Source organism: Tympanuchus pallidicinctus, unplaced genomic scaffold, assembly GCF_026119805.1.
Source record: "Tympanuchus pallidicinctus isolate F22 unplaced genomic scaffold, pur_lepc_1.0 scaffold1, whole genome shotgun sequence".
In the NCBI taxonomy this organism is placed as follows: Eukaryota; Metazoa; Chordata; class Aves; order Galliformes; family Phasianidae; genus Tympanuchus; species Tympanuchus pallidicinctus.
Window position 1 is genome coordinate 86,793,211 of NW_026294618.1, and position 23,057 is coordinate 86,816,267.

A 23,057-nucleotide genomic window follows, 5' to 3' on the forward strand; every position below is an offset into this window, starting at 1 on the left:
TAGCAGTGCTGGTTCTTTGGCTTCACTGTTCAATGTCAGAGATGTTCAGAGATGTGGCTTCTAAGGAGAAATCACTAATCCTGGTTTAGGGTCTGTGTATCTGGCTTGGTTGAATCTGGGAAGAAGCACCATCTCTCTTATGTCTGCACAGCCCACAGGAACTATGCTGGGCGTGCACTGCACAGCTGCTTGGTGGTACAGGCTGGTGGGAGACTTAAAAAGAGATCTGTAGGTTGATTGTTTCCCATTTTCTGACCCCACCTTTCCCTGTACATAGTGCTGAGCATCCTGAGCTGTTTGTAGTACCACTGGTTGCTGTTGTATTGTGTGTGCATGTATATTACTACCACCATAGCCTTTTCTTTTACCTTTATTCTTCTCTGAAGAAGAGCGACTACTGAGAAGATAGGGAGAGACTTCTCTGGACTTGGAACACTGCAACTGTGTTCACTGAAAATGATTTGGGGGCATTTCACGATAAGAATCTCCCAGTATCCCAGGTACTTTCATACCATCTCCACATCCCAGTGAAAAGCTCTCTAAACTACCATTCCTTTTGCTTTTCTATTGGGGAGCTTACAGCCAGGTGTTACAAGAACCCAGCAATTCAGAATTATCATATTTCAAGCTGTCAGAGAAGACATAATGCCCTTAGCATTCTTTTTGTGGTGGTCGTCTTGTTCTGTTGTTGTTGTTTTTATTTCTGGTAAAGAACTAATAAAATATAGAGCACATATGGAAATGGCAGATGTTGCGTTTTTCATTTTTTGTTGTTTCTAAAATAAAGCATGCAAGGGTTTGCAAGATCCTGCAAAAATTTGAACTAAGTTGTATTGTCATGTGTGCAAGGAATCTTTTTAATCTAGTCACATGTATGTACAGTGAATAGATCCAGGTTTAAAGAAATAAATTGCACTAAGGAGAGACAACCCAAGTGGAATAAAGATCAACTACTGCAAAATATGTATGATTGTACTTACTAAGGTTAGGTTTTGCTGCCGGCTTTCTGTTGCATTTCCTTTTTGTTGTCCTTTTTGCTCTCCATGTTCTTCCTCCTTATGTAAGAAATCCAACTCATGGCATCAGCTGTTCTGCTTATCCATAGCAAAATGTTGGTAACTGAATAATGGATCATGTGAGCCACGTTGCCACTCTCTGTGTCAGAAAACCACCAGTGGGTTATGAGTCCATTCCATTCCTGACCATACACACACAGGTGGTAACTTTTCAATCTGCCGCCATAGTATGTTTCTTAGCTTGGATGCAGGAGGAGCTGTGATCTCACAGCATGACCGCAAGCGCGCTTGGTGACGCTCACAGAGGAAGAGCTAGTTGCAGAATTTGGGTCAGCAGGGCAGTATCCTGATGAGCTGTCTGGCACAGGACCCTGGAGGCTGCAACACCTGCTGAGTGCACTAACATAGGCTTGCTGTTCCTCTATTTACCATCAAGACTTTCTTGAAGGATTTTACCTTTTCATCTCCTGTACTTGAACTACTACTGCAGAATATCCTCCTCCTGGTGGCGTGACCCACGCCCCTTCAGAGCGTTACTTGGGTCACACACCGAAACAAGTTTGTGCTTTGTAACTGAAAAGGATGTACAGCACATGATGTAACTGCGTATCATATTCTTTTAATTGTTTCTGAAGTAAGCTTAGTAAATAGGACTTGATATGTATATGTACGTACACACTGCAGATCTGAAGAGCAGTAAGCATGCACATATATGCATTATAGTGTGGTAGTTTTCCTGTGGGGGTTTTGTTATTGTTGTCCCTTTCAGAAATTGTGAATCTGTAATTTTTCATGGGCTGGTCCTCAGCCCTTTCTGCCAGGGAGGCTCAATCTATCATGTTAAAAAAAAAAAAAAAAAAAATCAATATAAATTCTAGAGGTTTATTTATAAAGTGGACTGTGGAGAGAGGGCGCAAAAATTCCATTAAAATGGCAGTTTAACGCTAGCTGTTTCTCTTTGGGACTAAGCTCCAATATTTTAAACTATTAAAATTGTTGTAAGTGTGCTTTTAAAGTACCACAAATCACATTAAAGCTTTCTAGTTGAAACTTGCCTTTATATACTCAGCTCATATATGTTTTTGGAAGGTCTGATGCTGCCCTGAAACATGGTTTTAGCATCCATTTTAGGGCTTTATTATAGTTAATAATCTTACAGGTTTACGCTCAAGTGAAAATACCTGGATGTGAGAATTTATTTTCCTTCAGAAGCGTGAATGCACATATGTCTTTGTGCAGATGCAGCTCTTTGCAAATTGTTTCTATGAAATCTATAGGCATCCAGTGTAATTCATCAGAATTGCTTGGCTTGGCACATGTTACTTTCTTAGAAGAATTTATAAATTCAGGTGGCTGTGGGTTATTTTATTGCATACCAGTTTTCACTAGTGATGTGTTGGTCATCTACTCCATCTTTTCCATGGAAAGAAATAAATGCATCCCTCTGCTCATAAATATGATACTGAAAGGTTTATGGGATAGTATCTGTATTAAAACTCTCAAATAGCAAAAGGAGTGGGTTTGAAGTGTAAGTTTAACCTCCTTGCGGTATCTTTCTGACTTGCTTTAATAGCTAAAGAAGATTGGTCTTGAAGTTGTTGAGTTTTAAATACAAATAGCACTGAATGGTTTTATGTACATTGTCTTTTTTTCCCTGGAACGAGGAGATTTATTTCCAAGGGAAGCACCATTTATTTAGTTCAGAAAATGTCTGTTAAAAGAAAAAAAAAAAAAAAAAAAAAAGGTGAAATCAGTTGGGCAAGAAAGAATCTGCATATTGTGGGGTTTATTTTCTGATCCATAAGGAAGTGTATGTTGAAAGGTAGAAGAACTGCACAAATCTGATCTAAAAGCAGACTTCTTATCCTCACAAGACAAAGCAGATGTGGGGCAGCATGGCACTGTGTCAGGCTGCATAAATGAATGTGACAGGAGGCAAGAGAAACTCCAACTCACCAAACATTTGTGTGTGGTATAAATATGGGTACTGTCACATAGTTGTATCCCTACCTACAACCAGATAACCTAATCCATCATTCCTGCACTATTCATCCGTTAGTTTTTACTTTTTGTATTAAATCATAGCCTTACTGTACCTTACTTCTTGCTATCTTTGCTTGTGTGTATTTTCCTCTCACCTGGTTGTAAAAAGTTGAAGTAAAGTAACAATCCCAGCAAGCTTAAAAAAACAAGACTACTAATATCACGTTTACTGTTAAATACTATTTGAAGCTTCAAATAAAGTGGCCTATATAAGTCCCATAATGTTAGAAATCTGAAAAATTCATACTTGTGTTTCGAAGGGGGAGACTTTACAGGGAAAACATTAAAACTTTAAAAATAAATAAATAAACTTATTTCTCCATTTTTCAAAGAGAAAGCAACTAAAATTTGTTTCAGAAGGTCTTTTCCCTGGCTAAAAAGGAAAAGCTTTAGTTGTGTTATACAGCTCTCAGTATAACTGATCATTAGCTTCCATATTTTTCATAAAATAAGCAAGTAACATTAATGAAGATAAAGGAAAACAGCATTAGTAAAGAAAATAGAGTTACCTGCAAAGCCCTTCTAGTCTGGAGTCACCAGTCTGCCAGAAAGCATGGTTGCAGGTGGGTTAATTGGATTTGGCCAAATTGCGATTGCTGCCAGCTGAGATTGGTGGAAGCTCTTTTGCTCAGTCCCTCCTCCTCCCAGCTTCTCTATGTCTGAGAAGGGAGCAGACTGGCTTTGTCATGCTTTGGTACTGGTGTGTTCAGGACTATGCAGAAACCTACAGGATAGGAAGAGAAGCTAGGAGACTGTTGTAGGGTCCACAAAGGAGAAAAAATAAGGAAGGATAAAGTATTGTACTTGAGAGCCTTGCAAGGTGTTTGTTAGGGAGGGATGTTGCAATGGTGTGGTGACTGCCTGAGGTAATTTTCAAAAGTTGGTGTCCTTGAATGAAAATAAAGGTCTGTTCTTGTCCTACAGCCATTTTGCAGCACTTACGGCTGCTTTAGAAGCTATTTCCTCACTGTTCCTCTAGCTAAGCTCCTTCAGTCTATGGGTTCCTATTTCATTATGGTTTCCCATTTCATAGAATCCATTAGGTTGGGAAAGGCCTTTAAAATCAAGTCAGCCATTGTAGATGTACTTTTCTCCTCTTTGCTGCGTGATTTTCTCTTTGTTTTATAGATGCCCTTTTTGATCTTTCTCCATGCTGTCTGAGGGGTATGGAAGTGTGGAAAAAGCAGATTTTTTACAAACCACTTCGGCTGGAGTAGGCCTGCTGGCTGCTAAGTCTCAGTGGTGTGTTGCTGGTGTAGCAGTGCTCTAGGAGTGTGTCACTTTCTTGGTAACAACTGTTTCTTCACTCACTTCCTCTTCTTTCAACTGACAGGGCTATGTCCTGTCCTTCTGTAGCATAGAATCGTAGAATCACCAAGGTTGGAAAAGATGTCTAAGAGCATCTAGTCCAACTGTTCACTCATCATCAAGATTTCCCACTAAACCATTCCCCTCAGTACAACATCCAAATGCTTCTCGACCACCTCCAGGGATGATGACTCCTCTACTTTCCTGCATCTCTGGCAGGATATGGCATGAAGGGTGTGGAGCTTGTTTGTTAGAGAATCTCAGCAACTTCTGTGCTATCCCGTGTATGCATGTGTTGGAGAGTTGGCTAGGCTTGATATGGTGCTAGGACAAGCAGAATGGGCTGTGGAGGAGAACAGGATGCTCGTCTCCTTGCCTGTGGTGTTGGCCTTTTGCAAGTAGCAGAAAAAAACAATTTTTTGTTGAGCTTTGACTGTTTCTGGTGCCATCCTTGAGGAAAACAGGCTTGCGAGGTGCGCAGAGCTGGCACTGCGAGCAGCCAGCACGTACATCTTGTAATTGCTGAAATCTGTTGGATTGGAGCTGCACGGCTCAGATTTAGCTCTGGCTGGTAGCCAAAATAAGCTGTTCAGGTTTGTCCAAGGGGGAGCTGCTGATTACTTTAGCTTCTAAAATTTCCTTGTGAGCAGTGCTGCTGCTTGTTGGCTGCCCACTGGATGAGCCTTGCTGGCCAGGGCTCTGTGGCTTCACCTGTGTTCCAGTGCATCCTTGAGATGGGGCACAGCCCTGCTCCTACTGAGCCTTAGACCCTGTAAGTTTTGCTGTAACAGATATGGAGGTACGGTGATGTTCTACTCTTGGGATTAATGTAGGGAGGCTATGTGTTTTTAGGATGTTCTGTTTTTGTTTTTATTTTGACACAGACATTTTGTTGACCTCAACTTAAACGGGTATCACTTGGCTGGAAAGAACTGTCCTTCTGCAAGTCTGATGCCTTCCAGGTCTGTGATCTTTACTTGACAGTGCTCTCTGAGACATGTAATAAAGTCACTATCTTACCAGCCTGATGCAACTCCATGTGTGTTTGGTTTTGGGGAATTTCCCCACCAAATCTCTGGTTTTGCTGCTTCTGCAGGTAATGCATCAAGGCCAGCAGTGGCCCACTCCATCCTTAGGGGTAGTCTGAGCAGGGAAGAAAGGATTCTTTTTTTCTTTTTCTTTTTTAATCTGCGAAGAGGAAGTGGTAGATACCAATCTTTCTCTGTCACACATCCTACCATGCACATCTTGCTGATGGCCACTCAAGCTATCCCCTAGTGATGCTACTCTACCATGACTAATTTCCTGTCTTTTATTTTGAAAACAGAGTCATCAGAGTTTGCACAGATCAGCTGGTACAGGCTCCAGTTTGTTCTATAAGTGAAAACCTAGAAAGCATACTTCAGGGAAGAGATGCAGGAGACTGTTCTATTTGTGTGTGTGTGTGTGAGATTTGAGGAAAGGGAGGGCATTACTGAATGTTCAGGGTTTTAATAATTAAATTGGTGGATCTTGATTTCAAAATCGAGATTAAGTGTATTGGGATGCAAGCTCAGCCAGGTGTGAAGAGTAACCAAGCCTGTAAGAGTTAAAAATGTATACTGCTAGTTATAAATCTATAAAGCTCTGAGTGTCATTGGTGAGATGATCCACCTGTGTAATAAACACTCATGCCCTTCCTTTGCTATTTATGCAGAAGCTTGTCAGTAATATGTTGAGGACAGCACCACTTAAGTGACTGTGCATGTTAGACATAGCTGTTGGTTAAACTTTCTCAAAGAGATATTTTGACTTAATCAGTGTGTAAGCACGTGATTTGAGCTAATTCTTTACGTGTTGTTTTTCCAGCTATAAAAATGCTTCAGGAAAGAAGAATACCATTTTTTCTCAGCAACTAATTGCTGTTATAGGGAGAAAGTTTGGGGTTTTGTGTTTGTGTACATGTGCCTGCTTTAAAGAAGAATACTGATGAAACAGACATATTTGGTTGAGGTATTAGTTATTTGGTAATGTAGGGCCCAGGTATTTACATTTACTTTGTTGTATACCACTTGTTTAAAACTAAATGAATACTAACACATAGTTGGTTTATGTATGGCTGCAGATGTTGTGAAATACAAAGCACCAAGTAGAATAACAAAAGTAAAGTTAATTGTAATAGGTTCCTAGAATTGACTGAGTTGCCTGGGGAAGTGCATTTAGAATGACGAAAATCAAGAACGGTCCCACCTTCATCGGAGCAACTATAAAGGCAGTGGAAATCTACTAAAAGTATGTTTTTAAGGCTAATACTGTTTTGATAACTGAATACTTTTTTTTTTTTTTTTTTTTTTTTTTTTTTTCCTCATGGATTTTTGAATTTGTTAATGGAGCTGTAAATGCTGAAGGATTTTAGTGTACTTGATAGAGTTCCTGCGGGTCGGCATCAGCCCAGCAGCTATCAGTAGAGCCTCACTTCCTCGTTGGCCAGAAACACCACCCTCATTCTTAAAAAGCTGTGGTTAAAGTGGATGGGCATTAATCTGAAATAACAGCGTTCTTGTAAAAGATCAAAATACAGATCTTTCAGACAAATTGTTTCCTAGCAATGCAAGGGGGAACAGTGAGCTAAGATGCTCCTTGGTACCAGCCTTAATCCTAACACTGACTGCAGAAAACCAAACCACTCTCCCAGAAGGCTGGGTGAATGAGGGTCAGCAAGCCCCTGGGATGGCAGGAATCTGGCTTTCTTCATTTATTCTTACGTATTTGCAGTGTTTTGCAATGAACAGCTTCAAAATGGCTTCACTCTTTAGGAATTGTTTGATATTTAATTTGTTGGAAAAGTGAGTCTGGCAACTAGATTAATATTGTTGTGAAAGCCCTACCGCCGCATAAAATATGTCAAGTTTAAAAAAACAAAACAAAACATTTTTCCTTTTTTAATACGTATAAATAAAACTACTTCCTCCTCTTTTAAAGCTGCCCTAGAAAGCAATGGCAGCAGGCTGTGGTAAGGCTGTGCCAGTCACTATCTCAACTTGAGCCTATTGAGGCTGTGCTCCAGGGCATGTGGCTGTGTGAGAAGTGACTGGTCAGATGTGTCTCAGTTGCCCCACACTTGATATAGGTGCTTTCTGGGGTGCTGTGGTGAGATTTTGTGGGATCAGGCCCTGAATGAGCTTCTCAACACGCTATCGATGCTCCTTGTCCCCTCAGGGTAAAGAACAAAATTACATACGTGCTCCTAGAAATACAGTAAATAAAAGAGCAGTCCTCCTGTGTTAATAAAGGCTGGTGCAGGTTCACCGTTATCACCGTTAAAGAAGCTTGCTGAGATTTAAAACATTTGTCCCAAGTTCTGATGATCCCAGCACCAAAGTGCTGTGACGCTGATTGTGCTGCGCTGCCTTAAAGACAAGGAAAGAGACAGCAGGAAGCAAAGACACAAACTGTGCCTGCTTCTCGGATGCAGAACAAAATGACATCAGTTGTGTGCAGGCTTTGTCTAAACTTTTCATAGCAGTTCTCACCATACCCACTTGCTGAAGAAAGACGCCTATGTTCAGTAATGCTGATGTGGTCGTGTTCTGAACTTCTCACGGTGCTGCCGGTTGTGCAGATGTGTTACAGTAACTGCACTGAGATGGTTTCTGTTTGTATTGAAGACCTGATTAGCTAGGCAGGAATGGAGTTACAAGTTTTAATAACAAGAAGTACTGGTGAGTTTTTTTCCTCTCTGCCCATTTAAGCATATTTTACTTGCTTTTATTTGCATGTCAGCCACTGAAACAACAATATATGAAACAGTTTTAATTTAGAATCCTTTGTGGTAATGTGTTTCAGTCAAAAGTGCTGCAAAACTACTATTTAAAAGTAAATGCTCTAAAAGATCATTTTATGATCTTGGATTAGATGGAATTTTTTTTCTCCTCCTTCTGAAATTTTAACTTACTGATGAATTCTTTTCAAGTGGTTCTACTGCCTTCAGAAATAACAACCCGGTACTCGGACTGTTGTGGGGTAATCCTGGAACCTGTGTAGGATGTGCATTGACATACCTAAGAAACACGAGAGATAATTACAACCTTTCTTAGTCCACACACAAACACATTGCAAACATTTTTCCATGTGAAGAATGTGAACTAGTTACATTTTAGAAGCTAGATATGTATGAAAAATGGTCTATAAAGGAGATGCCTATTTCAAGCAGTTTTTGATGAGATCCAGATTTAAAAAAAAAAAAAAAATTATAGCATATTAAATTAGGCATCTTTACTAGGGTGTAAAGAAGATTTATACTGTAATGAAATATTGCTATAACCCAATTTAGAACTTGACGAATCTGGTTTTATGGGGCTGAATTATATGGGATACCTCATTATTTGAGGGGAAAAAAACTTTTATTGTTATTTTTGGCACCCTTGTATCCTCTTTGGTTGAGTTGTGCTTTGCAGGAGCTGCTTTCGGCAAGATGTCTCAGTTGATGCTTTTCAAGGAAGCCATGCAGGATGAAGTCATCATCAGGGATCGCAGCCTGGCGAGCCTTTCTTTCCACATGTGGTCACCGATTTCAAGTTAAAGGCTTGCAGTCCACACTGCTCCTCTGGACCGAAAACATAGGTCTCCTTGAAAGTTGTAGTTCTGCTTTATTGCCAGATGTATCTTACTGATGCTGTGTATGTGAAGCACAGCTGCACTAAGATTGCATATATACTGCTTTAAAAATGAACTTCAGAAAGTCATTTTCCTTCTTTCTTGTCTCTCCCTTTGAACTGTGTAAGTTAACACACAGTCTGCGTGTTTTCAGTATGACCTGGCATTACAGCTTGCAGCAGACTGTAAAAATGGACATTGCAGGAGAGTATTATGTGCTATATTTTGTAAGTCTGCTCAAAATTTTGGTTAGCACATACCTCATGGAACGTCTTTTGAGACCACTTGTGCTGTTGTTGCTGATCACAAATACTTTCTGCACTGAGAAACAAAACTGGAAGCTAATGAAATTTGTTCATTTGACTGAAATGGAGAGCAAATTCTTGCTGGAAATATGTTTTTTTTATAGGGTAATGAGTTTCTTATGTGCAGTGTTTGTTTTCTCTACTTCTTTGGCATGCAAAATGATTGATCTCAAGCAAATTGCATATGCTTGCAGCTCCAACCATATATGCACACATTAGTGAGCATGTGACAAAGGAAAACAAAATGCATGGGTGCAGCTTTTTCTCCCCCTTCCTGGAGAGAGGAGCACAACTTCTCCCTGTGCCAACTGCAGCCTCCATGCCTCATGGTTCTGTGTGCACCTTTCCTGGCACATTGTGCATGTGGAACAGAATGGGGAGAGCGTGGCTGGTAGTTTGTGTGGTTGGGTGGAAGCTACAGAGAAAGCGCTGGCCTTCTATGGGGCCTCGAAGTACTGAGTGTTTAGAATGACTTGCTGGTAAGCAAACTTTTGGAAGTCCGCAGTTGGAACAGTCGCAGTTTGGTGTGTACTGAAAACTATTTGCTGAATTTTAGAGACCCTTTTGTTTAGTCTTTGCCCCCCACTGTTTAGACATCAGTAACCAGGTGTTATGCCTCTCTCTGGAGCCTTAAACTGCACTTTTTTTTCTGATGTAGTCATCGGATCAAATTATTTATAAAATGAGGACATCCTTTTGAACTTCATGTGTAAACAGTTCTCTTAAGTATGTGCACAGGCAGAGAGATCCTTGTCTGTTTATCCACAGTTGAAGCCCAGATATTAATAAATACTAATATTAAATAATGCATTTTTCTCCTCAGTCTGCATCTGAGTTCTCTCTTTAAGGCTCAGATTTCTCTTCTAGGCTGCTGTAGAAAAGCTTCCACCCCACTCTTGATGGAGGTACCAGCTACAGTACATCCCTGCTGCCGTGATGTATGTGAGGTAGGGCAAGGCAGCGAGTCCTGTCATAGTGCCTTCTGCCAGGCAGGTATCATTAGAATCAAAGCCAGGGCTGCTGCCATCACTGGGGTATGCATTTGAGCACCAGGACTGCCACCTTTGGGCTGTGGGCTCACTCTGGGTTCATTTGCTTTGGAATTAATGGTGAGAGCTGGAAGCCTGCCCAGATGTTGTTGAATATTTGTTTGGAGCCAAGTTGGTGCTGAACTGTGGTTAGTTGTGAGTCATTTCAGCAGGCAGCAGAGTGCTTTAGAGGTGGTGGTGGGACTCTCTATGTGCTCCCCCTGCTTCATCCTCCAGTGCAGGATTTGACTACCTGCATCTTAAGGGAGAGATATAGAAGTGCGATCAGGGAGCTGTGAAGCATGATGAAAAAGGTACATATTGCATCAGTCTTACAGGTACTGGCTGCTACCAGGGCAACTTCATGTATGCTGGGGGATTTATTTTAGCTCTCTGACTTCTTTTTTTTTTTTTTTTTTTTCCAACACAACTTTAATCAGCTACTTAGCCAATGCCAGCAAGGTTTGCAAATCAAAACCAAATCTGAGCATAGCACTGTGCTAATCTAAGATGCACTTTGATTTCCTGCCTAGGGCTTCTCCTCCTGGCTCCGGTTTGGTGCACGTACAGTACTGTACGCTCAGAGACATGTTTTAGATACAGAACTGCTCAAGAAATGTGGTGGCAGCTGCTCCAAGCTCTGTATTTGCTGTGTTTGTCACTAGCCTGCTTGCATTTAGGAAATGGATGTTTGAAGTTAGGTGAGCTGCAGATGAGTCCTAGGTTTGTCAACATCTTACATGGAGTGGTTCTTGTTGTATCTTGTAGACTGCTTTGTTCCTACAATTAGACAAAAGTGCACTCTGTCAATAAAAATAACCCTCATAAGAAATGTTGCACGGTGCAAGCAGTGTGTGAGCAGAGTATTTTACATAGCACGTATATTTACTAATTCAATCCTGAGCAGTCTAGCTCTGCTGTTTGTCTAAAAGCAGCCCCTCAGAACGCTCTGATCTTTCACCAGCAGTACTGTGGCTGACTTTCCTTACTGTACGGGAATCAGTGTAGAAGGGAGTTTGCAATCCATCATTAGTCTATGTTTTTCCAGACAGGTCGGCCTTCCTCTCTGTGGGAGAGTGCAAACTGCTGCTGGAGGCATGGAGGGATTAGCATTCATCTTGTTCTTTTCCATCTCATAGGCATAGGGATTTTATGAATGTGCTGCTTCTTTGGGGAGCATTTCTTCTTGCCCCAGTGTGAAGGCTGCAGAGAAGTTCGTACGACTGTGTTGGTTTTATGCCCCTGGTTCAATAGGTATGTGAAAAAGTTGAGCATAGCAATACTCTGGGAGAAGTCAAAAGTGGGGAATGGAAGGACTGATGCAAGCCTGGGGCAGTTGGTAGGAGAGCTTTCCCAGCATTCATGCATTTGAGGCCTGTCATGAGGGGGAGCTTCTGTCGATCCATCTGTCTGTCCATCTATTCCTCCATCCTTGCCCTTCAGCACCCTCCCAGTGCAAGTGTCGTGGTGTTGTATGCTTTGCAGATGATACATCTGCTGCTGTCTGCTTCTTTCCACAACAGCACCAGCCTCTTCAGCACTTCTGTTTCCCTTGAAGAACCAGCAATAGCGTTGTGGTCCCCAGGGTGTCCTGCTGCTGCCGCCAAATTAGAGTATTTCTCTCAATTAACCGCCAGGCAATCCTTCTCCTCCCCATCCTAATGGGGAGTGGTTAATAGTTATCATTTGCTAATCTAGGCATCTGGAAGGTTTGTTCTCAATGGACTGCAGTCTGGAGATCTCGCTGCTTGTTCACTTTGTAGGCCCTGCAGCTGGGTGGGCAGTAGGTCCACGTCAAGGGTTTATGGGCTGTGGCAGTCCACCTGCTGCCCTCCACACTTCCTAGCATGGACCTGGCATGGGGTGGTCTGCAGGATTGAGGCTGCTGGTGTGGCTGGTCATGGGCAGCATCACAGCACTTAGGAAGCCTGACAAGCACCCTGCACAAATGCAGTGGTTTTGGCTGGATATGGTAAGGATTTTCCTTGGGGATGACATGGGAATTGTTGCTAGCAGGCATCAGATGTGCAGAGGTCTGTACAAGAGGAGCAGTGATTCCACTCAGAGAAAGGCAAAGGATGGGAAGCACAGCCATTCAAGGGGCTGTTGGGTCTGAATGGGTCTGTGCAGAAACACACCATGGGGCTGAGCTTCCCTGTTCAGACACACCTGTGTTCACATTCCAGTCGGGCTCAAAGAGAACAGGAACAGCACCATCTGTGTCCCACTTTATTTTTAAATAAGGTAAAATTCTGAATGCCAGCCATCTGCCAATGGCAGCACATCCAATGTGTGTCGTCTTGTCCAAGGTGGAGAAGGGACATGGTGTAGTGGATGACAGAGCTGCAGGTGTGTGGGCCAGCTGCTGGGCCACAGCAGCACTGTGGTATGGCCTGGTGTCTGCTCTGCTGCCTTCTGTTGTGCCAAAATAGTAGTACACAGCAGAAAAGGACTCGGGTCCCTTCCCATTGGTAGGATTGACAGCACTTCATTTGGGAAACTCAGGATAAGGTGTTAGCGTTTCTGTGGAGGGTGTGCAATGTTGGTGTGGTTTGGAACTGCCAGACTGATGAATGAGACAAGGAGATAGTCATCGCTTTTTTTTTTTCCCCTTGTAGCCTGGTCACAGGGCATAATGTTGCTTTGGAAACAGTTTAGATTGCGGTTTTGTACAAGTTGGCTATTAAAATAGGTCTGCTATCTTGATGGGAGTTAGTATGAGCCCTTAGCCTGCTGCAGGAATTGAGCAGACTCATTTTGCTTTCATAATTTTCCTCCCAGGTCTCCTCAGCAAATTCCCCATTGAATTTGATTTGCTTCTGAAAGTGCTTTTCCTGAAGTCAACAAGCCTTGTTCAGTGCAGTACTTCTGTATCAAGTGCTGAGTCTGGTCCCATAGATCTGGGTGAATGTCAGCACTAATAGGGCAGTAGAGAGTTAAATATATATATATATATATATATATATATATATAAATTAAAATATTTACATTGGAAGCTGCAAAGCATTTGCTCTTTGAATAAAACAAAATTCCCCATTGTTCTTGTACAATTGTTGCAGTCTGTCTGAAAATAGCCAGAAAGAGGTTGAGCCATGAGGAAATTCAGGGCTGGCGGGAGAATAGGAGGGCAGTGATACTCTGCTGGCCAGTGCCTTTCCAATTCCTCAGACATTTTCTGTCGTGAGAGCTAAAGACTCCATTGTACAAAAAAGTACCTTCAGTCAGATGATGTTGTTAAGGTGCTTCTGGTAATGCCAAAACCAAAATGATCAGTGGCCTTATGAATAAAAAGTATTTCTGAATGAAGCAAATGGCAACTGAGAAGAGGAAATAAGAGGAGTGAGTAAGCTGCATCAGTGAAGATGAGGAAATTGTGTTCAGTGTATGACAGGTTTCTTTTTAGCTCTACAAGCCAGTGCTAATTTACACATAACAAAAATAAAGTATACCACAGAACAGCCTCAGGACCCCAGCTCGCAGCAGCTCTCCCTACTGGGGACCTGAGTACCTTTTTGTCCTGCTGGTGGGGAGGTGGTGGCATGAGTTTGTGCTTTAAGCATGGGAATGCTCTTTGCAGAGTCATTACAGCAAACATAAGTGAACATGAAAATAATTAGCTTTCAGTCCTTCAATTCCTGCCATATCTCCCCTCGGATAACTGGGCTGAGAAATGAGTCTTAAAAAGACACCATCCCTATTCTCTTGAAGTGTCCCACTTCATGCACATGTTTCTGATCTTTTTCAACCTGGCAGTGGACTAACGAGTTCTGCTGCTGGTGGGCAGAGCACTGAAAGCATTAACAGGGCATGTGGAGGGGTTTGTCTGGTGGTATTTTAGCTCCTTGGCACACACTTCTCTCTCTAGGCAGTCTCTTGAGCTTTTCAAGGTGTTTTTATCCAAGTGGAAGTCTCCTGTCTGCCCTTCTGGCTCACTGTCTGGCTGAGTTTTGCAGGTCATGCCTCCTTTACTTAACTGTGTCATGGCAGAGTTTGCTGTTGCCGTCGGAGCCCAAGTCTATCACAGTTTTAGATAATTAATTCTAACGTTGCAGCATTGTTAGGTTCGTGATACTCTTTTGGGATTTGAGGTATGCTAAATTGCATTATGCTTACCTGAAGAAACTTTGTTTCCTTGAAAGATTGGTTTGTAAAGGTGGTAAAAAAAAATTAAATGCACTTGATCAGAGTAGGCATCATTTAAAGTTTGCATGAGAGCTTTGTTCCATCCATGTCTTGCATGCTTTGCCATATTTAAGAAAGTCTGTTCTGACAGTTTTTTGGCCTGCAGATAAAAGGTGCAATGTACCCTGGTTTGATATGCTGACAGAAAATTGTCTCCACAATGTATAAGGCTGCTGTGATTATTTCTAACCATTACCATTGGTCTCATTTTACCACTGTGCACATTATATAATTTGATGTTCATTTAATTTAATGAGAGGATGCTGCAGACTTATTTATGACTCGGGAGGGCAACCTGTATGCCTTGGCCACCTCTGTTAACCTTTCCAAAGGAGGAAGAGCATGTTTCTTACAGAACATGTTACAACATCATTAATACCTTTATATCCAGGTTTCCCAGATTGCTGCAGACAGGAGGGCGATTTGCCTGGGGTGCAGATTATACTGGAATGGAAGTAGAAGTTTGACTTCTTTCTTGAATTGCTTGTTAGTCTTTTGTTGTAAAGTTATGGCGTGGTATTAATGGACTTTTCCTTTTGTTGCAGATGGAATTTTGTGACTGGCTGGATTCTGAATAGGGCAAGGAGATGTGTCTGATAAGGTAAGAGAGAGGGTAAGATAAACATCTTACACGAAACAGTCTCACTGGTCTTGCATTCTGGTTGGAGACAACTATTTCATTCCCTGTCAAAAGTCTGCAAATGACTGAGGTACTTATTTGTACGTTGTCTGTTGCTGATCCTCTGAGCAGAGATTGTTTTGGTTCTATCTAGCTTCTGTCCCTCTCCTTTCTCCTGGTGGATTGATGTACAAAGTCTAGACAATAGAAATGCCAGTCTCTCAGGCGTGGGTTTTAGCCAGATTGGTTATACCTATCTTAGCATTGTAGAGCTTTCTTAAAGTTACAAGTGAGGTAAAACTTTTTTGTTTAGGTTTGGGATTTTCCCTCCTTCCCTCAGGATATTTGAAAAGTAAAAAGATCTTTGAGCTGTTTTAGCTTCTATGCTTTGAAACTTGTTTTTCCTGTTGCAATATTTTCAAAAGCAGGTAGTTTTTATTAAGATAGAATGTGTATGAGTTAATACCTCTAGGTCTGAGTGTGAAACAAGAATTTTCTGTCACTGGTGTTCTGAAGGAAGCTGTATGTTTGCTGATTTTTAATAGCAACATTTAAAAGAAAAAGATGGGTTCAATTAGAAACTGGAAGATCAAAAGTTTCTGGTCCAGATGCTTTCACTGGTGGAGAGGGCTAGGTGTCTTTAAAGCTGGAAATGTTGGAATAACCATACTGGAACAACAAACAGCTGAAGATAGAAGTAGTGTGATGCAGGCACTATTTTTCAACTTGCAGTCCATCTAGCTTGTCACTTATCCTGCTCATTCATTTATGTATTTCATTTTGTCTCCTGCTGTCCTGCGCTTTGTGTAACTCAGAGGCCTCAAAATCCCTATTGTTCTTTGAGGCTGTTGGTTGGAAAGTGTAGTGAAAAGAGCTGAATGCATTATGTCATTACAAGAGGATCAGGACTAAAAGCCTTTTTCCTTTGATTCAGAGATTTAGCTCTTGTAGCCAGACTTGATTTATTTTTTTTCCATTTCAGTTTTGTTTGCATAGCGGAGTTGGAGGGTGGCTACCCATGCAAGAATTGAAAACTAAGGTGGCTCTTAGCCCAGCATGGAGTATGCAAGAATCAAAGGCTCACTTGTTTCTTAGTATTCAGCCAATGTCAGACCTTTTCCTCTTTGTCCATTCAAACCACACCCTTTCACACCACCATTGAGTTGCACTATGAATATGTAATTTAATGTCTCAGGAGGCCACCTTTGAGTAGACAGTGTGCACATAGCTGGTAAAATATAGCTCTTCAGGTGAGAGGTCTGGCAGTCTGCAGTGCTATTATGTAAATGCATACTTTGCTTATTATGTAAACCATCTTCTTCACTCGCACATGTTGGAACTGGCCTACCTGTGTTCCAAGAGTGGATAATTACATCTGCATTCAGGACTTCTTAGAGTGTTCAGCTCAGCTGAACTACCATCCCCTTGTGTGTTGACCACGTGTCACCGTGATGGTGACCACAGCCATGGTGTTGCCATTGCCCATGCGCAGCCAGTGTGTGGAGTCAAACACGGGTTAACTGTGAATGCTTGTGTTCAAGCTGGTTTGGTCTAGCAAATGCTGTTGATTTTGGAAATAATTTTATTTTTCTGGTGCGAATGCAGTGCTTTTGTGTGCGCTGCTTTTGCGCACAAGTTGGACTGTGCCTCAGTACTCACTCAGCTGCTTGCTTTCCTAAGGCATTGCTCCTAATACTTACTGGATTGATGTAACTCATTCATTTGATTTTTTGTTTAAAGCATTGCTCTATGCTGCAAAGTGGATATTCATGAATCTGTGCTCTTTAACCTGTGCAGTTTGATTTTTTTTTTTTGCTTTTTTACTTGCTCTCTCCTTATCTTATAACAGCCACTGAGGGACCTTTGCATCTTGAGCATCTTCTGCAGCTTAAGGCATTGACACCTTTTCTCACCATGGCTTTATTGCCAGCCCCAGGCAGGTACGAATAGCGAGTCAGGTCCCTAGAAATCATAGAATTGGCTTTGAAATGAGATTCTCAGAGAGCCAAGTTAGCACTTCCCTCTGGCTCTCATCTTTTACCTCTAGAAGACTGTGTCCTCACTTCATGTGATACCATTTCAGGGTTGAAATTAATCTGGAGCTATGAATGTCTGTGCCTTATTCTCTTCTCTTGGCTTTCAGAGGGGCTTCATTTGTTCCTTCCCCAGCAGCCTGAGGCAGAGGGGTGCCACTGTCCTGCTTCCTATCTTCCTGCCTCACAGGAAGAAGTGAACGGTCCTGTTCAAACTCTTGCCACCATTGTCAGCTGTTCCTTGTTCTTATGTGTATGTAGTTTTAGTGGGTATTTCCTAACCTGTTCCCTGCTACCACTCCTGCTGTATGATGAAACATTCACGAGATCATCGTGAGACACGATGGATGCCAGAGCTCTCACCCAGCCTATTCTTTCCCTTTCCTTTCCCTGTATTTCCTTGTGACTTTCTCCCTTCCTTCCAAGGGGCCCAAGGCCCTTGTGAACTACAGGGGCTGTCTGATGATTTGGATCAGAAACATAAAATCATTCTATAAGACCTAATCTATTTTCAGAGGTACATCTGTGAGATAAAAATGGCTTTGATCATTGAGACAGCGTTGTGTCATACTGAAAAGGAAATGACAAGGAAGTAACTGTAACCAGGCCTACTTTCACCTTCCGTTAGCTTACACTTGATGGATTGCTGCTCCAAGGTCACTTGTCTTAACAGTTCCAAATTAGATTGCCAATTAATATTGATCATCTGAAAAGCAGTGTGTTGATGTATATTCTGTTATTAATAGCTAGGGCATGCTGTGTTAATGCATTTTATAGTAGCAATCTGTTTTGCAAACATTTCTGGTTGTTCTTTTTGAATGATTCTTGGCAGTGAAAAACACTTGCTTAATACATTGAGAACTACAGCATCTCTCTGAAGTGTTTATGTTGGTTTTTTTGTTTTTTTTTTTTCCCCTCCATATTTTGGATGTTCTGTTCTTGGTTTTTACAGGGAATAACAAGTGGTTTTGATGAGACCAGACTGAGGTGAAGTGAGAGAATGATTTCTGTCTAATCTGGTTGTGCAGTGTAGTTTCTTCTTATGTTAATGCATGTACGTGCAGAATTTTGGCATCACTGTTGGATTAGAATTACTAATTTCCTTTGACATTGCTTATGAATATTTTTGTCTCTTTAGAAGACATCTTAGAGAAGCATTCAAAGTAAGAGAGTTTGTTTGAATAAAAAAATTACAGGTATTTTGAGTTCCCTTTCTTGTGTTATTTGGTTGTTTTGTCACAGTACGTGGAAAGTACCTGGAAAGTACAGGGAGGAAAATGGGAAATCTCTCATGCATAAGGAAAAACTTCTAAATAATGGAGTTTTGGGGGGAGAAAATATCTACATAAGTGTAGACATCAAGGTAAATGCTTTTTCCTTTTCTTTTTCTTCCAGAAAATTTGAATATTTGCACAACTTGATGTTGCAAGTTGTAAATGCTTAACGCTTCTGAAAGAATAAATTACTTCAGTGCCTGACTGTGTAGATAACTGTCAGCTTCAAAGGATGAAGTGAGTTAGAAGGAATGTCTGGAGAACTCAGGGCTGGCTAATATTAGGCAGAATACAGAAAGTGAGAGAACATATTGAACTAACATAAGAAAGATCTAGTTATAAGTGTATGTATAGTTAAGACTATAAGTTAAGACTAATCATGTTATGAAGAGCAAATTTCTGTGGTTCTGCTTTTAAAGTGGAATACTCACTTCCCCCTTCCCATCTCTGTTGCACTAGGTTTCCCAGGCTTGCTGTTGTAAGATAGTGCTTCTGTAAACATGCAGATGGACAGTGACCTATCCAATGTTTCTGAAGCTATTCTTATGACAAAGGTCACCTTTCACTGTAAGGTATTCACATGGTGAACTGTGTGGTTCTGTAGGATGCAGGTAACTTTGTCTGCAGTCTTGATCAAACAACTAAGAGAAACTGAAATCAGCTCTGTAAAACACACTGTTAAGCTTTGGGGCTGAAATGAAAAGAGCCATTTCACTTTTTGCTTGAAAAGTGAACTAATCTGAAGTTCCTCTCTGAGTACATAAGCACAAACAAGATGGAGTGCATTTGTCATTGCACGTTGGATTGGGTTGCATGTTACCTATCTCCCGCTGCCCCCGGCACTGTCTCTATCGCTTGCATGGCTGCTCAGTGAGCCAGTACAGAGCACTAGCTCTTACTTCTCCTTAAAATTATTTTTCTGGCCTGAGTCCCTGGGCTGTGCACATCCATCAGGAGATGGGGTGTGCAGAGCAGGTGACCTCCACCTGGGGAGGGTTCTGCGTGCCCACTCTGCCAGACGAGTGTGAAAATAGCCCTGGAAGCCAGGAACTTGTAACTGCAGCTCTGCTAATGACTACCCCATGGTTTGGGGCAACTCCCTTGGTCCTCTTTGAGTCAGCTCCCCTTTCAGTAACAAAGTGATAATACTCCTTTGTAGCATATTGCTGAAATGATTAATTGTTGTATATGATGCTGTAAGTATCAAGATCCTACCGTGTATCGTTATAGTTGGTGCAAAGTGGCCTCTCTCAAATCCTGTTCAGAAACCCTAGCTACAAAAAACAGAGAAGGTTTGGGGGTTTGTTTTTCGTGGGGGGTTTTTTACCTCTTAACTTCTGAAACAAATCAAATTGACTTTCGGTACTAAAACGTTAACCACCAATACCAGCCATCTGGATCGTGCCCTCCTTGCCTTACCTTCTTCCTCTCCACATCTCTCATGACTTTCTACTCTTCATACCATTTTTTTTCCTAACTGAATTAAAGATAGGGTTCTGGGAGAGTTAAAAGGGAAATTTTAGTTGAGGCTGATGGTGAAATTCTAGCAGAGAGGCTAATGCTTCGCTGCTGATGTAGAGAGAGAGATAGGGAAATGTTCTGCTTTTCTTTCTCTAAAACTTGTTCTGGGCGGAGTCTGTGCAGTTTCCAAACTGGCTTCTCTTGCCAACCTGAAAAGTGCCAGTAAATCAAGGGTTGGAAAAAAAAAATAATAATAAAAAAAATCCAAACATTCTAAAAATAGTGGGGAGAACGCAATAAAGGAAGAGTTGCAGAATTCACATTTGAGATTAAAGTTAAAACACCCTAGATATTTAAAGCAAGGGAAATATTAGTTCAGATACCCAGATTGAGCAGATGGCTGTGCTCTGAGAATACCCGAGGTTTGCTCACTGTTAGTCTCCCACAGAAAAAGTTCTCTCTTGGTTCGTATTGATCCTCAGCTGCAAGTGATGAATTCCTGTGATAGGGGTAACTTGTCATTTGTGGACTTCGTAAATGCCAAGGAATGGGCTGTAGTTTTAGAAAATGTGTTCTGTGAAATACATTTATTGTCCCCCAGAATGTGCCTCCGTTACCTTTCTACCTGTCTTACTAGTGCAGATCATGAACCCTCCCTTGGTGACTTTAATGGAAAGTGTGTAACTTGTGTTGTTACTTTGTAGAGTTGCTCACTCTCTACTATAAATGACAGCGTGCAACATGTTGCAGTTGGAAATTACACTCACTTTCCTCCAGGAGAGTTACAGAAGTTCTCTTTTTTTGTGCTGTATGTGTTCTTGTGTTCTTTGATTGTAATAATAGTGTTTTGTTAAGAATGCATCCATGTGGCAAACTCTTTTATCTATTTATCCATAAGGTGAATGTAGTATAATGCCTTGTCCGGGTGTCCTTGTTTAATGCAAGTTGCTATGAGCTGAAAAGTGGGGAGAAGATCTTAGCATTAAAAGCTGTTGTGCTTAGATCTGCCTTCAGCAATTGCTTGGGAAGTTCACTTCATGTCCCTCAGCTAGCCACACAAAAATGTGTCTCCAGCACTGGTTATTATTAGTTAGAGCAGCAGAGCTGTGGCTTGCAGTCTGTCCTGGGGCACTGGGAATATCCGTAAATACCTTGAGTTGAGGTCATAGAGAATGTTAAAGACCTGGAATGGTGAACTTTGGTTTTACTATTTCAGTAGTGCACAGGGAACAGCTTCTGCTTCTGAAGTTGTCCTTCAAGAGCTAAACTGGCCGGCTTTACCTTGCTGCAGAGATCTGCATGTCCAATGTATGGCATTGCTACAAACTGGGGAAGATTTAAACACCAGAGGAATGGGACACAGCTTTAGTCAACTGGATGAGATGAAGTGTTTCTTGTGGATACTGCATTTTGCCAGCTTGCTGCTGATAAATGTCTGGGCATACTGCACATCGTATCAATTAACTGTAATTACATAGAGGAGATTAATTCTGAACTCTTCAGAATGTTTTCTTTGCCCAGCAGCATCTTTTTGGGCTTAGTTTTGACTAATACATTCTTTATCTTTTGAGTAAATTTTTGTAGAGACATCTAGCCATTTTGTCACTGAGTCACTGATAGCCGTTATCCTCTTGGATAAAGCAAATACGCTGACTCTTTAACTCTCAACAGAAAATGTGCTGCTGCTTAGTTCTTTAAATCTTTAGCTATTCTTCTGGTGTTTTCTTTTCTTCGGTGAACAGAAGAGAAATGCGTGTTGTTCTTGCTGCTGTTTATCTTAGATAATAGCTCTCCCTCCCACCCTACCTCGTAGAAAATCGTGTTCTTATCCATCCAGTGGCTACATTTCCTTGCTTAGCTGCAGGATTGTACAGGAAGTTCTGTGTCTAGATTGTGCCTGCCATGACCCGCAGGCTTTTTACATTGTTGCCCAGGGGTATTTCTTGTGATCCTCTTTTTATTCATATAAGTTTGTAACTTTTGCATAATTGCTGTGTTTAAAACTGGTTGCTGTTTGGGTAAACTATACATAAACAGAGAAAGCCTTTACCAGAAAGTAACTGGATTCCGTTATTGCTCACTGTTGCTTGAGGTTGTGTGTTCTGTGCAGACAAGTGACTTCACACCTTCTTTCAGATCCTTGGTAAAGGCGATAGCTAGCATCCTCTCAGGACCTGAAAACAAAAAATTATGAGAGGAAATGGGGTACACAGTGTCATTAGAGATAATGCTTAAAGGATTTTGACTCCCTAAATTGAACAGCTTGTACTTTCTAGATGGGGGTTGTGTGACCATAATTGCATCTTTGGATTCTTTGTTTTAAACATTGCATATATGTGGGGGAACGGCTGTTTTGTTTTTGCTAAGTAGCATTTTCTAGAGAATTGTATTCATGCCACTTGTGTTCTTTTTGAAGGTAAAAATTTAATGTTGCTGCTTTTTGGTTTTTTTTTTGGTCTAGTTTTTATGGGTTTGTGTGCCAGACAGTTGAGTAGTAGCATCAACTAATAGTCAGAATGTACAGTCTCATAAAAACTTGGCTAAAACTAAATTAATAGCTCTCAGTTTCCTGTGGGCTTTTTGTTTGTTTATTTGTTTTTGTCTGTGTGCTGCTTACCAATAAGGAATAGCGGACCTTTTTTCTTCTTAGTAGAGTTATTTCCAACTTTTATTTTGTTGAAATAATTTTGTTAAACAGGAAGAAAAAAGTTAAACTTCAAAGGGAATTTGTCTGCAAAGTGTGCAAACAGGGCTGGGTTCTTTTTTCCCCTTCCATTTTATCAAGAGGTAAAAAAGCTTGTTGCTTGAGTACTTCATTAGCCTTTTGCTTTCAAATGCTGAGCCTTAACAGTATGCTACTTTAATGAGTCATTTTAACGATTGCCTGTGAGTATAGTATTTGAATACCTCTTAGAGATTAAAAAGGTCAATGCCTTTGTTTCCACAGGGATGTTTTACTCACACTCTTTTTATGCATCTCACTGCCCATTTGTGACTTAAGGAATGTGCTTAGAGCAGCCCAGGCAGTCTGTGGGAGCTGGAGGCATGGAAGCCTCCCACCAAAGCCATCTTTTTGTGGCTAGGGAATACTCTTCTTTGAATCTGTCTTTTGTAGGCTTAGATAGATTTTACCCAGGTAGTGGTGTCACTTCA

General features: G+C 41.3%; 1 protein-coding gene across 5 annotated transcripts in view; it reads left to right on the top strand.

Moving 5' to 3' along the window:
* TRERF1 (transcriptional regulating factor 1) overlaps nt 1-23,057 on the top strand; it is a 99,511-nt gene that overhangs the window by 13,060 nt on the left and 63,394 nt on the right. For 3 of the 5 annotated variants that reach the window (XM_052680738.1, XM_052681036.1, XM_052680806.1), the window contains exon 2: nt 15,063-15,118. The gene's annotated coding sequence lies outside the window, so the exon portion shown is untranslated. Of the gene's footprint in view, nt 1-3,750; nt 3,926-15,062; nt 15,119-18,204; nt 18,224-23,057 lie in introns of those variants that run through there. The other 2 variants (XM_052680884.1, XM_052680959.1) reach the window with 2 other exon arrangements.